The 17570-nt window shown below is 40.1% G+C and overlaps 1 protein-coding gene across 1 annotated transcript in view; it reads right to left on the bottom strand.

The window, feature by feature from the left end:
• The window catches only part of RAP1GAP2 (RAP1 GTPase activating protein 2), a 1165364-nt gene that overhangs the window by 1027957 nt on the left and 119837 nt on the right, over positions 1 to 17570 (bottom strand). The window contains exon 2 of the mRNA XM_077480481.1: positions 2235 to 2426. The gene's annotated coding sequence lies outside the window, so the exon portion shown is untranslated. The remainder of the gene's footprint in view (positions 1 to 2234; positions 2427 to 17570) is intronic.

The following is a 17570-nucleotide window of genomic DNA, read 5'->3' on the forward strand; positions in this document are numbered from 1 at the left end:
AAACTTTTTTTCTTTCATTATGAATAGAGTTAGGCCTCATGTACACTGCTGCTGCTAAACAGATGTTTAGGAGCAGGTGGGAGTTTTTTCAGCTGCCCCTGAACTCTCCTCTATGTTATCTTATCAGTACATGTACACCGGGTCGTTTATAGTCATTTCGAGGCAGTTGAGTTTAGAGGCGTTTTTTGGAAAGCAAAAAAATGAGTTCAGACGCTGAGTTTAGAGGAATTATACGCTTATAAATGTGGCTAAACGCAGTAGCTCGTGTTTAGCCGCATTTTGTTTACAGCTGTTTTTCATTTATGGGTATTTTGAAAAAAAATATTTTTTTCAAATGCTTCTAAACACAAATGTAAATGTGGCAAAACTGATGTTTTAAACGTGGGTTACTATCTGTCAAGTTAAATCATTCAGTAGAGGTTGTAAAAACATCCCATGTACATTAAGCTTAAGGGAGGATTATTTTTTTTCTACATTTATGTCCGATTGGGAAGAGTTCCTTTTACTTTCTTTCACTTGGGTCACCAGAATTAGTGTCCACTTAGGCCTCATGTACACCGCTGCTGCTAAACAGACATTTAGGAGGAGTTGGGCATTTTTTTCAACTGCTTCTGAACTCTCCTCTATGTTATCTTATCAGTACACAGGGTCGTTTCTAGGCAGTTCAGTTTAGAGGCCTTCAGACGCTGAGTTTAGAGGCATTTCAAGTGGCAAAAGCTTCTAAACGCAGCTAAATGTGGCTAAACATGGTAACTTGCGTTTAGCTGAGCTTCGTTTACAGGCTTTTTTCATTTTTGGATATTTTGAAAAAAAATATGTTTTTTTTTTTCCGAACACTTCTAAAGACGGCAAAATGTGGCATGTAAACAGACATTTTAAACGTGGGTTACTATCTGTCAAGTTAAATCATTCAGGAGAGGTTTTAAAAACTTTCCGTGTACATTAAAGCCGCGTACACACGGGCGGACTGTCTGGCCAACAGTCCGTCCTACTTTTGAATGAACGGACTTGACCACACACGATGAACAGACAGTCCGCTGAAAGCTTGCGCGGTGACGTGTACAGCACGTACGACGGGACTAGAAATACGACGTCCAATACACTGCAATGCAACCTTCGGCCGTGTAAATCCTTTCTGAGCATGCGCCATACTTAGTCCATCCAACTTGCCTACTCACGAGCGGACTGTCCGCTGAAACCAAAGTTGGACGGACTGTATTATGGAAATTCCGAAAGACTTAGTCCGCCAGGCTGTCCGCTGAAAAAGTCCGCTGAAGCCCACACACGAGCGGACTGTCCGCTGAAATGTGTTTCAGCGGACTAAGTTGGACAGACAGTCCGCCCGTGTGTACGCGGCCTAAGCCTTAGGAAAGTTTTCCCTGTATTACTGTTCTGGGGACATCCCTAAATTTGGGGTTTTCTTTCACTCTCACTTTCAGTGATAGCAGTAAACATGATAAATTGAGGGTGAATTTACCTAACGGGAATAGCGACAGCTATAAAAACCTGACAGGTGTTCTAAATCCTCTTGACTCTATCTAAAAAAAAGTTAGCTTTAGTTATACTTTAATGGTACAGCATAGAAAATATTTTAGACAATTAGTTCCAAAAATGTGTCAACAGGATGGGTAAAGCCCATTCTTGTTTTAGCATGACTGTCCCCCTGTGCAATGCCAGGTTTATAAAGACAAGGTTTGAAGGGTGTGGTGTGGATGAACTTAAGTGGCCTGCCAATGCAGAGCCCTGACCTTAGCCCTACTACACACCATTGGAGTGAACTCGTTTATTGATTTCTCATCCAACATGGATACCTAACCTCACCTGCTCTTTTGGCTGAATGTGTACAAATTTAATCACACTCTCCAAAATCTTGTGAAAATCTGTTATAGGTGGGGATGGGGATTCAACCTTTTCAAATTGGATATGCAACAAGCATATAAAAGGTGCAATGGTCAGGTGTTTACAATATTTGTGTTCAAACAGTATATCACCACAAAGGATAGCATGATTACATAATTACATTGAACCCTTCAGCACTTCCTTTCAAACACATGCTTCCCAGCATGACAAAGCTTCTAATGCTTCTTGCCCACAACTGAGATCATCAGAAACCTATCATGGGTGCCAGAGGTTAAACTACCACACCTTATCTCACTTTTCTTTGACTCTGATCCCATTATGTACAGACTAACACTGCATGCAGCTTGCCAAAAAAATGTAAATAAAATACTCACCAAACGTTCTGTGGGAATAGTCAAGATGATGTCACAATTGCGTAGTTTGATTATTGAGAATGGATACTCCAAACAGCAGTAGTGTTTCACGTGTCTTGAGGACTTCAAGATTGATTTAACACAAGACGTTGTCCCTTAGATACCAGAGGATTCGTTCAATCACTAGCCACAAAAAAACTGCTCGGATTCTCACTGAAAGAAAGGACACAGAAATAGTGCAATCTTGTAAAATGTTAGGCAAAACAAATGACATATTATGTAAAAGATATTGAATAGAAGTATATGGTTTGCAGTAAATTACCTAAAGAAAGGACATTAGTCCATAGTATCTACAAATAGGTGAATCAATCAAACTGTAAGGCCTCATGCACACTGGACATTAAAATAACGTTATAAAAATGCCAGTAGCTTTGTAGTGAGTTTTTCAATGTTTTCCACTTTTTTGCAATAAAGTTTGGCAGCGTTTACTAGCTTTTTTTTTTTTTTAATGGATCAAAAACTTACAAAAAATGCTGGGGAGCCGCGTTTTTGAGCATTTATTGGGGCTTATTAGAGTTTTTTGATGTTAGAGTGTTTTTACGGCTGAAAACAGCTGAAAAACTCCTCTCAGAATCCACTAGTTTTTGTTGTTTTTTTTAAAGCCAAAAAACGCCCCAGCCAAAAACGTCTGATAACAGCCTATGGTGCATGGACACATAGGGTAACATGATGGGGAGTTTATTCACTGTATAAAAATGTCTGAAGCCAAAAACAGCTGCTGTAAAAACATCCAAAAACTCTCAGTGTGCATGAGGCCTAATAGTTAAAATAGAGGCCCAGTAGAAAGACAGTTGGTAGACTGCCAAAGAACATTAACTGTGGTAATAACTGACTGTCTTTACAAAGGCAACATGTTCAACACTTGATTATACATTAAAGTCAAATTTTTGCTTAATATCCTAAGGTTTTCTAACATAGCTACAGTTAGCAGAATTCACCTACGGTATGTACAATGCTTTGCAAGAGCATGTATTGGTAGAAGTTATGCAAGTTCAGGCCTGGCATAGATGACATGTCAACTTCGCTATACAATGAACTACAGTGGTGTGAAAAAGTGTTTGCCCCCTTCCTCATTTCCTGTTCCTTTGCATGTTTGTCCCACTTAAGTGTTTCGGAACATCAAACCAATTTAAACAATAGTCAAGGACAACACAAGTAAACACAAAATGCAATTTGTAAATGAAGGTGTTTATTATTAAAGGTGAAAAAAAATCCAAACCATCATGGCCCTGTGTGAAAAAGTGATTGCCCCCCTTGTTAAAACATACTATAACTGTGGTTGTCCACACCTGAGTTTAATTTCTCTAGCCACACCCAGGCCTGATTATTGCCACACCTGTTCACAATCAAGGCATCACTTAAATAGGAGCTGCTTGACACAGTAAGGTCCACCAGAAGATCCTTAAAAGCTACACATCATGCCGAGACCCAAAGAAATTCAGGAACAATTGAGAAAGAAAGTAATTGAGATCTATCAGTCTGGAAAAGGTTATAAAGCCTTTAATAATAAACACCTTCATTTACAAATTGCATTTTGTGTTTACTTGTGTTGTCCTTGACTATTGTTTAAATTGGTTTGATGTTCCGAAACACTTAAGTGGGACAAACATGCAAAGGAACAGGAAATGAGGAAGGGGGCAAACACTTTTTCACACCACTGTAGTTCATTGTATAGCGAAGTGGGGTAATTTTGGGCTTCCGGCCACTCCTGGGAAGGTTCACCACTGTTCCATGTCTTCACCATTTGTGGATAATGGCTCTCACTGTGGTTCGCTGGATTCCCAAAGCTTTGGGAATGGCTTTATAACCCTTTCCAGACTGATAGATCTCAATTACTTTCTTTCTCAATTGTTCCTGAATTTCTTTGGGTCTCGGCATGATGTGTAGCTTTTAAGGATCTTCTGGTGGACCTTACTGTGTCAAGCAGCTCCTATTTAAGTGATGCCTTGATTGTGAACAGGTGTGGCAATAATCAGGCCTGGGTGTGGCTAGAGAAATTAAACTCAGGTGTGGACAACCACAGTTATAGTATGTTTTAACAAGGGGGGCAATCACTTTTTCACACAGGGCCATGATGGTTTGGATTTTTTTTCACCTTTAATAATAAACACCTTCATTTACAAATTGCATTTTGTGTTTACTTGTGTTGTCCTTGACTATTGTTTAAATTGGTTTGATGTTCCGAAACACTTAAGTGTGACAAACATGCAAAGGAACAGGAAATGAGGAAGGGGGCAAACACTTTTTCACACCACTGTATGTAGATGTACAGTTCAGAGTGTATAATGCTGAGTAATTTAATAAAATGGGGGCAATGTATTATGTGAGGTACAGTGTTTGCAATGTGGGGTACAGCGTGTCATGTATGATGTTGAGTTGGAAAAGCATGACTTGTTCTGATGCCTTCCCTGTACAAGAACTCACAGATTACAGACACAGTGGTCTCTGACAGTCTTGTGTAATGTGGTAGCAATAAAAGTAGGCCTTATGTATAGTTGAAGACACATATTCTCAGATTCAGTTTTCTGGCAAACAGACCTCACCAGCCCACTCAAGCCAGTGCTATACTACAACGAGGTGCCTAGGAAAATTTGTACCACTTATGGTAGTATGATTGACACATGTGGCAAATTCAGGTTGTTATAACTATTGACAATTAAGGAACCTATCTGTATGGCAGCGACAGATTCTTAAAGAACTTCTGCCATTAGGAAACTGGTGGTAATTATGATCAGCTCTGAGTTGGCATACAGATGAAAGTCAGAGCTTACAGTGAGGCATATTTGTGCTGGGATATGTGACAGCTCCCTGCACACGACTCTATCCCCTACTCCATTCAGCTATCTTCTGGGATATTCTCCCGTTTCCAAAGCTGAATGTAAATAAAGTGGGTGGTTTTGCTGGTGATGTCATTACCCAAATATGACAGTGCCTAAATTGGAGAAACTACTTGAGTCACTGAGGACAAGGTGCTTTGGGATGGGCCTTTTTAACATGGGGGCTCCCAGATCCCGCCCCTTCCCACTATGTGAATGAGTATGGGGTACATAGTACCCATACCCATTCACCAAAAAAGTGTCAAAAAGTAATAAAAACACAGAGACAGAGACACAGAGAGAGTTTTCTGACAATTCCTTAATTAAAAACTAAAAAAATAGTCTCCTCCAATGTAAATCCATCGTCAATCATGCCTCCGCCACCACCAGACCCCCAAAAAAAAATCGGTCCACCATCAACTAAGGCAAACCGCCGAATGCCTGGCTTGCTGTTTGACAGTTCTTTTATAGGTAAGGGGCGGAACCACCTGGGAATGTCACCTGGTGGCATTGCCACCTTGTGACATCACAGACCGGTGCATGCTGGGTCAGTGATGTCACAAGGGTGGTGGTGCAACCAGGTGATGTTGCCAGTGGCTCCGCCCTTACCTAAATAAAAACTGTCCAATGGCAAGTCAGGCATTTGTCAGTTTGCCTTACTTAACGGCAAAGCATTTTTATTTTTTTATTTTTTTCGGGTTCGGCGGGCATCATGATTGACGATTAATTTATATCAGGGGACACAGTTTTTTTATTTTTTGATGAAAAAATAGTCAATAACCGTCTCTGTGTTTTTATTACTTTTTGACATGGATAGGGGTATTATATGCATCCTATACTCATTCACACGGGGGGGGGGGGGGGGGGGTGGCAGGATCTGGGAGCCCCCTTGTGCTCGGATAAGGATTGTGGGGGGAGGGGGGAACACGATCTTTACAAAAAATAAATTTGGATTGATACATGTCCCCCAGGGCAGTATCCTGACCCCCATACCCTTTTTATGGCCAATTACATGCATATAAGCCTTCAAAATGGGGGGCTTTTGGCCTTTTGAGTTCAGCTTATCTCTATTGGGGAGCAGTAATCAGGCAAAAAATCCAACATGCCAAAAATTGGTTATGGTAAAGAATTTGCAACATTTTCAAAGAACCTGGAGATATGTTAATTTATTAGTCATTGTAATAATTAGGTTTCACGGAGTGATAAAACAGTGATAAAACATTTACAATGGGGACCCACAACCTGTGTACTGCCCACAGTCAGTGATAGGTTTCTTAATAAATCTATTCTTATTAGGATCTAAAAAAAAATGCAGCACAACTGAAAGCAAAAGAGAAAAAATTAAGAGAGAGTGAGGGAAAAGGATAAATTACAGGACCATAGATAGAGGAGTGGTCAGATCACTCCTGATGTTAAAACAAGTTAAACCCATAAGGCTTGGTTCACACCTGTGCCATCTGGAGCGCGTTTTCTGAAGTGCACTAATGCGGCTGCTTCATATCTATGCAATTTCCTGCTGTGCATTTTTAAAAGGGGTGCAAGCACTTCAGCAGGAAGGTGCAATTTTGGCCCCAAAGACCTCAATGGGAGTCTGTGAAAAAAAGCATGCACATGCATTTTTTTCCGCTCATTTTTGATAGGATTTTGTGTTTAACCGCTTGCCGACCGCCTCACGCTGATATACGTCGGCAGAAGGGCTTGTACAGGCAGAATCACGTACCTGTACATTGCCCTTTAGAATCACGTACCTGTACATTGCCCTTTAGGAGGAGTGACAGTGTCGCTGATCTCTGCTCCATGTCATTGAGAGCAGAGATCAGTGACGTGTCACATGCAGCCATGCCCCCACACAGTTAGAAACATGCCCCAGGACACACTGCCCCCTAGTGGTTAACCTCTTCACTGCCAATGTCATTTACACAGGAATCAATGCATTTGTATAGCACTGATTGCTGTATAAATGACAATGGTCCCAAAAATGTGTCGAAAATGTCCGATGTGTCTGCCATAATGTCCTAGTCATGATAAAAATCACTGATCGCCGCCATTACTAGTTAAAAAAAACAAAATCAATAAAATTAATAAAAATGCCATAAAACTATCCTTTTTTATAAACGCTATAACTTTTGCGCAAACCAATCAATAAACACTTATTGCGATTTTTTTTTACCAAAAATAAGTAGAAGAATACTTAGCCTAAACTGAGGAAAAAAATGTTTTATATATATATTTTTGGGGATAATTATTATAGCAAAATGTAAAAAATAATGCAATTTGGAGCAAACAGGGCAGGGATTATCACGGTGCCACAAATAAATCGACAAGTACTTTTATAAAGAAAACTTTTATTCATACAAAATTATACAAAATGTGATTTAAAAAGGGAGTCGTCAGTACAAAGTAATCACATATCAATAATGAAGCAAATTTTGATGACCAGCTGATAAGATGGTAAGTAGCAGGCCAACTTCTTCCCTACTAGTTTTGCCAACACATTGGCTTCATCAGGGGAGTAGAATAAAGTGATGATCAAAAATTGCTTTAGCACTAAAAAGAGAAAAAACAATAATATAAATATTAAGTAAGTAAAAAATAATGTAATTTTTTTCAAAATTGTCGCTCCTTTTTTGTTTATAGAGCAAAAAATAAAAACCGCAGGGGTGATCAAATACCACCAAAAGAAAGCTCTATTTGTGGCAAAAAAAGGACGCCAATTTTGTTTGGGAGCCACGTTGCACGACCGCACAATTGTCAGTTAAAGCGACACAGTGCCAAATCGCAAAAAGTGCTCTGGTCAGGAAGGGGGTAAACTCTTCCGGAGCTGAAGTGGTTTAACAACCAGTTACCTCCACCCACAAAAATAAATAAATCACGAAGCATGAAACTGCATTAAAAATGTGCTGCAAAAATGCCTAGCCTCCCTGATGTAGTAGTATTGTTCATGCTGGGGAATCAACTTTTAGTCATAAAACAGAACTCACACTAAATTGCAAGTTCTGCTTAGTTGGTAGCTCCCCACATCCCGATTACAAAAAGTAAAATTAAAGCAATTTAAAATAAAATACAGAAAAACATAGAACCTCAGGTTCTGGCGTGTCTTGCTGCTGACATTATCATCATCCATCGTGGAGTTCAGCTTTAAATGTTTAAAGTGGGACTCTAGCCAAGCATCTAAATCATACCTCCCAACTTTTGAACTTCAGAATGAGGGACACTTGAGAGAGAAAGTGACCCGTGGCACGCGTAGCATGTCAAAAAGGGTGTGGTTAAATGCTTAAAAGTGTAAGGGGCTTAAAGGGAGTGGTTTAAAAAATTGTACTTATAAAAAAGCTTTGATTGCTGTGCCACAAGCTGGAGTCTCACGGACACAAACCCCAGCATAATCTTTTTTTTTTTTTTTTAAATAAAGAATAAAAGGCTTCTATTACAAATAGTTTTGAACAAACTGTGGACAAGTGCGTCACGCTAAGTGTGGAAGGATTCAGGAGTGCTTTTTGTAATGAGTGCAAAGTTCAGAAGTGCGTTGTACAGAGTGCAAGGTTTAGGAGTGCGTTATACAGGGTGGAAGGTTCAGAAGTGCATTGTACAGAGCGCAAAATTCAGGAATTAGTTAAACTGCAAAGACACCAATTAATTAAACATAGCACACTTTTGTTCTAAAATCTTGATTAACAGCATACAGGAACCGAGGCATGATTGCAGGCATAAGATGGATAACAAATAAGTGCAGCCTAGCGGGACCTGCAGCAGTGTGAACATCCATCCATCACAGCCAGGGATTGGTGGGCAAGCGGGCGGGCATATGGCCCCAATGAGAGTGAGAATGAGTGGAGCTGTCAAGTCCAACCTCTGATGCAGGGGATGGGCAGGGCTGATATGAAGGGCTCCGCCCACTTTTTCTGGCAACCCGTGCATATACAAACAGCTGGCGTATTATATATATTGCTGGCTGGGGAAGAAGGTGGTAGGGGGCAGGGGGCAGGACCAATTGTAACTGCTGCATGTGCACCCACATTAGTGTATAATAACCCTTAATTATACACCGCTGTGGGTGCACATGCAGTAGTTACAATTGGTTCTGCCACCTTCTTCTCTGGCCAGCAATGTATAAATAAATGCTGGCTGTTTTTCTATGCACAAGTTGCCTGACAAAGGGGGCAGAGCCCCGCATATCAGCCCGCCCATCCCTGACATCAGAGGTTGGATTTGACAGCTTCACTTTCTCTCACTTTGGCCGTATGCCCGCCGGCTTGCCCACCAATCCCTGGCTGTGCTGGATGGATGTTCACACTGCTGCATATCCTGCTAAGCTGTCAGCAATGTAGTAATGCGGAAAAAAAAGTCCCTGTACACCGGGACCGCAGGACAAAGCTTGAAATGTGGGAAAGTCCCACACAATCCAGTTGGGAGGTTGGGAGGTATGTCTAAATACAAAGTTCAAAAAAATACATGAGAACTGTTTATGCTGTCAGCACATTATAATACAGTTCAGTATCTTGTTGAACTGCAGCTTTGTAGTTTTCTGTATCATCGGTTCTTTCCTGTGTTTCCCACCTCCTGTAAATGTCTAAACTGACCTCCACCTCAGGCCCCATTCACACCTAGTGTTTTCCAACTGTGTATTTTTATGATTTTTTTTGCGTGCATTTTGGGCTACAGAAGTAAGACAGGCCATTAATTTAAATGGACTGCCCTATGCACAACAAACACAGCAAAGTAGCTTTTTGCTGCTTTTAGTTTTGCAAGTTTTTTACTGCGCACTTTGACAAATTTGTTGTCAGTTTTTTTTTTTGCATGGCAAAACAGCACCAAATGAATGGCAAGGCAAGTGCAACACACATTTTTAGTGTGTTTTGCGCAGATTTACCAAGCACACTTGTGATTGGAGCCTTAAGCTTTCAATATGTGAAAACAAGTTCGACTGCACAGTGCAGTTAGTACAGTGTTACGGTTAGTACAGGCTTGCGGCAAGCAACTACTCGCTCTTTTTTCTGCTGTAAAGGGGATTGTATTACAATAACAAGTTAATTTTAAACAAAAAAAATTTAGTTTATAGTTTTGTAGATGTATCATTTCAATGGTTGTTATAATGAAAAGTATACAGGATAAAAAAATACCAAAAAGTAAAAGTTTTAGATCTTATACACCATGTACACAAATTTATCATATACACCATAAATGCATGAAGCTGACTTTCTGTGACAGCTGTAAAGTTTAACTAATATTAAAAAAAAAAATGTGATTGCAGACTTTATAAGTCTTGGCTATCCACAAAAATCTGCTTTATTTGTGTGCCATATTTTTTTCAGTGTACAATACACTGCTTATGCACATGTGCTGTTCAATGTATACTAATAACCTATTCCAAAGCCAGGTGTTGGGACAATGTAAGTCCAGTGAGCATGCACAGTAGTTACGTCATCAGTGGCTGATTATTGTCCTAAAAAAGAAGATGCAGGGTCTGAAAGAAGACCTGGAAAAATTAGCAGCAAATGTGAAAGGAGCAACAATGGGCAATGTGGACCTCACATTACTGGAGAAGGCCAAATTATGGGTTAAGTGTGAAATAATGAGCAAATATGCTGTTGTCTCTGCTGGGCCCCTGCTCCCATAATATGATTTGGCTTGCTATGGTGGCACACGAAGAAGAGGAGGAGCCAGGAGTGTAGGCAGGGGGAACCCGAGAAGAGGAGGATTGTAGCAGCTATGTGCAAAATCACTACACAGAGCAGGTAAGTATAACATGTTTGTCATTAAGAAAAACATTAGTTTATAATAAGGTAATGGGGGGAGATGCTAGTCCTATTTATAATATTCATACTTATCTAGAAGCCATGTGTCTAAACTATGTAGTTGTTGGCTGTATATGTATGCTTTATGTTGACTAGCAAACTGAGCTCTTCTCAAATTTACAGACGTAAGGGTATATCGAATGTCTAAACTGCTTTTAATTTTTGGACAGAATTATAACGGTTTCGAACCTCTCAAGAGTCCCAGCTGGGGAGATTCACTTGCTCTATTGTCCTAGTGACCATTGTCAACTGGACTGAAAGTGAGGGAAAACCAAGAAGGGGGATAGGCATAACATTTTCTAATGGTGACAGGTATTCTGGTGAAAACTGTCAAGGAGGGCATTTCCCTCACTTTGGAGAAATTTGGGTCTATAGGACAGGAAGTGAGAAGAAGCAGATGGGAAGAAAACACCAGGGTGTTTTACTACTCCCTAAAAAGTTTTGACTTTAGGGATATTTTCAAATAAACTTTTTATGAGAAAAATTTGGAGCTACTGGTGTGTTTTCATTCAGAGAATGTAAGATGTGTGGCTGTCATACTAACACCTTGGGTACTAACTAACCCAAGAAAAGTATGCTGACCAGGCATTCTGACTTTCCTTTTCTGAATATTCATTCCAGGTCAGTGACTTGGAAGGTACTGTATTAAAGCCAGATCATTAGCCTAAAAGCCGGCAATTACATTTTCATACAGAGGTGAGGGATGATAACCAACATGCTTCTCTTATGAATATGTTTTATTGGAAAAACTAAGTGTACAAATGGTCCATCATATACATTGATGTTTTGTTGACTTACATAGCACTGGTTTATCATTGTTTGTTGTTTCCTTGTGTTATTAACACAAACTTTGTAAATATCAAAACAGACCTAGCATCAGGATACATTTTTTTTAATACATTTTTGAGTATCAAAAGAGAATACGGGATACAAAACAAAACAAAATAAGAAAATATAGGTGATTATATTATAACAAAGACAAGAAATAACTTCTCAGGAAAATCCATACACAGTTCACTCTAAATTCAGATGACAATACAGTAGATGTCTTAAGATTTTACAGAGAGGAATAAAGGGTAATAACGGTAATATATGGGATTATCAGGATCAATGGTGATACCAATCTGTCCATGGTTTCCATGAACTGTCTAATAATGGCTCTTGCTTGTATTGTTAGAGAGAGATTTTTCATAGGAGTAATTCACTTGGACTAGAGATACGATTTCCAATTTTTTAGGGGCTTGAGAAGCTTTCCAATGTCTAGCTATTACCATTCTTGCGGCAACAAGAATGTGGACCGTCACAGTGCGAAATTTCAATATTTCTCTCCAAAAACTAGAGATATTTCTGCAGGACCAAAATATATGGTAAAGAAAAAACAGGGAGGGGGAGTGTAGTATTAAAATGATGACTTTAATAGGATTAGATTAAAAACACTTACAATATGATAGAAGATGCCTCCTCGTCCTGGCATTCCAGTCCTGGCATTCCACATGGCTCTGCGGGTCCCACCGCTGTTCCAGATAGCTGGAAAGGATTGGGCAGCTAGCTGAAATGGATCACAGTGTTTCTCCAGGAACCAGGAAACTCCACACTGACCAGCATGGACCAAGGGACAGGAAGTGATGTCATTAGTGTCTGATTGGGCCAAGGCAGGACGGGAATCTTGTCAATCAGGGCTGCAGTGGTAAAGGGTACCCATCTGCCCACAGCCTCTCCAGCATTAGGCCGAGTTCTGTGGGGAGAATTTGGACAGTTGGTAGGGAGTATAATGCCATCTGGTGATTCATTGTTGTAGCAGTTCCCAGTGGTTGGTGCAGTGAGAGGATAAGTAAATAGATTTAAAGGCCAAAAGCCACTGGGAGGGGAGAAAGATTGTCCAAAGTCTGATTCCCATTTCAGGATTGAATTTGTTTTCTCAAAATCAAACTTTGGACAAGGTGTTTTAGATATAAATTTCCCTATGTGGATAAATGTAAATTCATCTGCATTAGTAATACCATGAGCTTGTTTTAGTATCTCTATAGTTTTCAATAAAGTGCCAGTCAAGAGCTTGCCTAGCCAAAGCAAGCCTCTATCCATCCATTTATCAAGATTTAAGTATGGCATAAGGAGTCTCAAACGGGTAGAAGGAAGGAATTCAAGTATAATGGTTTCCGCCTGTCTGCTAGGATTAGTAGGGCTAAGTCATAAGTTCCCTTTAAGTGTTTTTCAATCCCTACCCATAGTGTTTCTGGGTGATGGTTAAACCAATTCTTTGATTGTGCCAATAAAGAGGCTAAATAGTAGTCTGTAATGTCCACCCTACCCAAGCCCCCAGAGTTCCTGAGTCTGATTAGGTGCGTGTATGAGCATCTCACTCTTTTGCATTGCCAGATGATTTTTTTAAGAGCACGTAAGACATTAGGTTTAATGGGGATTGGTAAAGTGTGAAATAGATATAATATCCTTCCTGTATATCCTTCCTGCCTAGGAAAGTTTGAAATGATATAAGCAATGAAGTTCTTTTCCAATTTCTTCTAGAAGGGGCTTGTAGTTGGCGTCCTCTAATGTAGAGGTGGAGGCTGTTATAAGTATACCTAAATAGGGTATATTGTGTTCAGTCCAAGCATAAGGTAAATCTTGCTTTAGGTGTTGGTGAGTGAGTTTGTGGAATCCTAAATCTAGGAGTGTAGATTTAGTAAAATTCCCTTTATAGTATGAGATATTGTTAAAGCTAGTTAGGATGTGATGTGCTGCAAGAAGTGATATCAAAGGGTTAGATATGTGAAGTATTATATCATCAGCAAACAAATTAATGAAGTGAGTGGTAGTGCGTGTACGAAGTCCTGATTTTAGAGGCTGTGAGAGAATTTCTTCTGGCAGGGGTTTAATTATTAGAGTGAAAATTGATGGGGAAAGAGGGCACCTTTGATGGGTTCCATTTGATATAGTAAATGTTTTTGATAGAAGGCCAGATGTATATACTTGTGTTAATGGATTTGAATACAGTGCAATGATGGCCAAAAGAACGGTCTTTTAGAAGCCAATCTTTTTCAGTGTTAGCGGCGTATATTGCCAGTGGACTCTGTTGAATGCCTTCTCCGCATCTATGGAGAGAAGCAGAGAAAATGCACAAGTTTTTTCTACATGATGCATAATATTGATAATGCGCCTAGTTGCATCAGTAGTGTGTATATTGTTTGTTTTGTAAAGCCCATCTGATCTGGTTTAACTAGGGTGGGCATAATGTTTATTGGATGTAGTGCAAGTAATTTGACATATATTTTTACATCAGAATAAAGTAAAGATATTGGCCGAAAGTTTGCAGGAGATGTGGGTTCCTTGCCAGGCTTTCTTGTGGAAACGAATGACCAGAAGATGCTTCTTGAAACACAGCTATGAGATGTGGAGAAAGGATATCTTTAAAAGTTTTGTAGTAATCATTTGTAAACCCGGCTGGTCCTGGCGACTTATCAGAGGGAAGTCAGTTGATGACTGGTAGCTTCAGAAATAGTGAAAGAAGTGTTTAAAAACTCTAATTATGTGGTACTTAGAGTAGGGAGTTGTAATTTGGCTAAACTATTTGTATATCTGCATCTGAGGGTTGAGAGGTGGAAAAGTCATATTTTAGATTGTACAGAGCGCTATAATAATCTGCAAAAGCATCAGCAATGGCATGCGGATTCAACAGTTTAGTTTTAGTGAAGTGATGAATTTGAGCCTTGGCTCTCTGAGCTTTAAAGTGATTGTAAAGCTTCAAATATAAAAAAAAAAACAAACATGTCATACTTACCTCCACTGTGCAGTTTGTTTTGCACAGACTGGCCCCGAACACCAACTTCTGGGGTCCCTCGGCGGCTCTCGCAGCTCCTCCCAGCATCAGATAACCCCCTAGGAGAAGCACTCTCCTGGGGGTTACCTTGTGGGTGCACTCCCGATTCCAGCACTTAGCGGCTATAGCTTTAAGGTGAAAAAACACAAGGGTTTACAACCCCTTTAAAAAGGAAGTAAACCCTGGTGAGTTTACTTCCTCTTTGTCTCCCTGCAAAAGTAAAGCATAATGGGCTACTATGCATCGTCCATGTAGAGCTGTAATAGTTGTTGAGAACCCCTAGAACACAAAGAGTAGAAAGCTCCAATCTGGACTAGGTCCGCTGTTATTGGTTAAGCAAGTGGGATCACTTGATAATGGGAGTATGTTGCCCTGACATAGTGAAGAGATCAAAGTTACCTGAAGGAAATGGTGTAGAAACATGTCCCAAAGAGGACAAACCATTAAAGTGAAAACGGGAGCAAAAATAGAAGACTTAAAAAAATAAAGACCCTGTTGGGGTCTAGAGCAGTTAAACTGAAATAACATAGGGGCAAAGAAGTATGGTGGTGGGTACTTCAGGGACTTGTGGAGCCTCTGGGAAATGCTGTCATGAGGTTATTGCTCTGATATCGTCAGGTGCCACGTTTGTCTTTTTGCCTTTTCTGCTTACAAAAAGGCTTTCTTTGGAAATGAGCTGGACATTGCTTGTAGAGGAGGAGGCTCAGGTAGGATTTGCCATTGACGCAAAAAGTTGAGACCATCTTCCAAGGAGGATATCCTTGTCATGGTGCCTTGGTGGGTGATCAGAAGTGTGGCTGGATATCTCCATTGGTAAGCCTGAGTGCTTTGGTTACTGTTTGGAGGTTCTGCCTCAGTTGTAATGTATGCTTATCCAGTAGTAACTGGATATGTGCTATTTTTTCAGTTAACTGATCAGCCCTGCAAGAATGTATGGAGTAATTGTTCTTTTACTTGGAAAAAATTTATTCTGAGCAATACATCTCTAGGCACACTAGCTGGAATGTGAGTGGGTTTAGGCACTCTATGGATGCAGTCAATGGTAAGATCAGTGGAGGATAAGGTGGCGATCACTGTTAAAAAGGCATCACAAATGTAATGCCGCAGTTGGGATGCGGTAATAGATTCCGATATGCCACTCACCTTTAAATTGTTCCTCCTTGATCTGTCCTCCAAATCCTCCACCGTGGCTTTAAGCCAAGCAATGTCGTCTGCTTAAATGGTATTGGTGTCTGCCAATGTGTTAAATGAAGTTGTGTGTTCGCTCATTTTGTCATCAACATGACGGATTCTGAACTATAGCTGCTGGCAGTAATCAAATGTAGAAATCAGATGGGCTCGCCGTACCCAAGTAGATCAATGGATTGACTTGGGTACAATCAGCCTGCCCATACATTGATCCAATCATGTCCAGTCCCTGCTGAACCAGATAAAGTTTGATTCACATATGGTGGGCTTTAGAAGTTGACAAAAACAATAGATAGCTGTTCTTGTTTTGGTCAGACTCCCTCATATCAAGGTTAGAAGACAACTATCTTGGCATTGAACCTACTGTTCCCTATTCCAAGATCGGAAAACATGTTTATGATGTTCTTGTTACCTTGACCTACAGAAGATGTGCTTATGACATTCTGTCACTGAACTCTTGTTACCTCTCTTTGGAAAACTGGTTAATTTAGTGGGTTTAGTAGCACATTTCTATATAGTGTTATAATCTATAGGTTTATAGAATTAAGTCATTTAACTGGTACGTAATAGTAATACATATGTTAATGCTAATGTAATAAAATATATGGGGAAGATGTCAATATCCCACAACAAGCCATTAGCCATCTTGATTTGGACAAACACTAATATCACTGGTCTGGAGGTAGCAAGCTACGTTCACAATCTTTGTATTTTTGTAGCTGATGCCCAGAAGCAGCTATTCAACCTAATGATATCCTTTCCCAGCCACTCTGTCCATTTTAAAAGCTTTCGGCTCAGTTTCAGTATGCAATGTCCATATGCACAGGGCCAAACTCAAAGTGGTTGTAAAGGCAGAATGATTTTTATCTTCATGCATTTTATGTCAGTTAGCCGAACCGGGGGCTCCATGTCTGAATGGACACACGGAGATGCAGCTTGGCTCGAGTGCCCCCATAGCAAGCTGCTTGCTGTGGGGGCACTGGACAGGAGGGAGGGGCCAGGAGAGCCGAAGAGGGACCCAAGAAGAGGAGGATCCGGGCTACCCTGTGCAAAACCACTGCAGAGGGCAAGTAAGTATAACATATATTTATATAAAAAAAAAAAGACTTTACAATAACGTTAGAGCTTTATCTCTCTCACTACTCAAAACTATGTCACACTGCAGTGCTCTTTTGAGTTCTTGTAGATCCATCCTCTTTTGCATACCTGCAAGTTTGTCCCAATATCTGCAGACACTCTTTACTAAAATAACTGCCCTAAACAGTCAGTAATCATTTCCTACAGGCTAAGTACTATATAATGGCAAAATCTGCTTTATGTGGGGTATGTTGAAGCCCAGAACTGGTAAATATATTCTTCACCATCCCAAATCATTATATAATTATTACTGTGTTGTGCATAAGTTTTTCATTGAGTTATCTTGGACTCTTACTAAAGGTCCTATATATCAGTTTATGATCTGCTATGGTTACACTCAACTTTGAGAAAATAGTTGACTAATTCCATCACCACCCACTGCCTGAGAATCTGGGGCAACATTATTCTGGCATATTGCATTCACCCGATCTCTTCATTTACTGAACAAGATCTTCACTGAAATAACACTTTCTTTAGGTTTGCAGCCTTGTTTCACCCCTTTTCCCTGGCAGAAAACAGCCTATAGCTAAGATTAGACTAGTGGGTGTTT

The sequence above is a fragment of the Lithobates pipiens genome, unplaced genomic scaffold (assembly GCF_037356315.1).
Source record: "Lithobates pipiens isolate NorthernLeopardFrog02 unplaced genomic scaffold, aLitPip1_a1.2 Scaffold_16, whole genome shotgun sequence".
Taxonomy (NCBI): domain Eukaryota; kingdom Metazoa; phylum Chordata; class Amphibia; order Anura; family Ranidae; genus Lithobates; species Lithobates pipiens.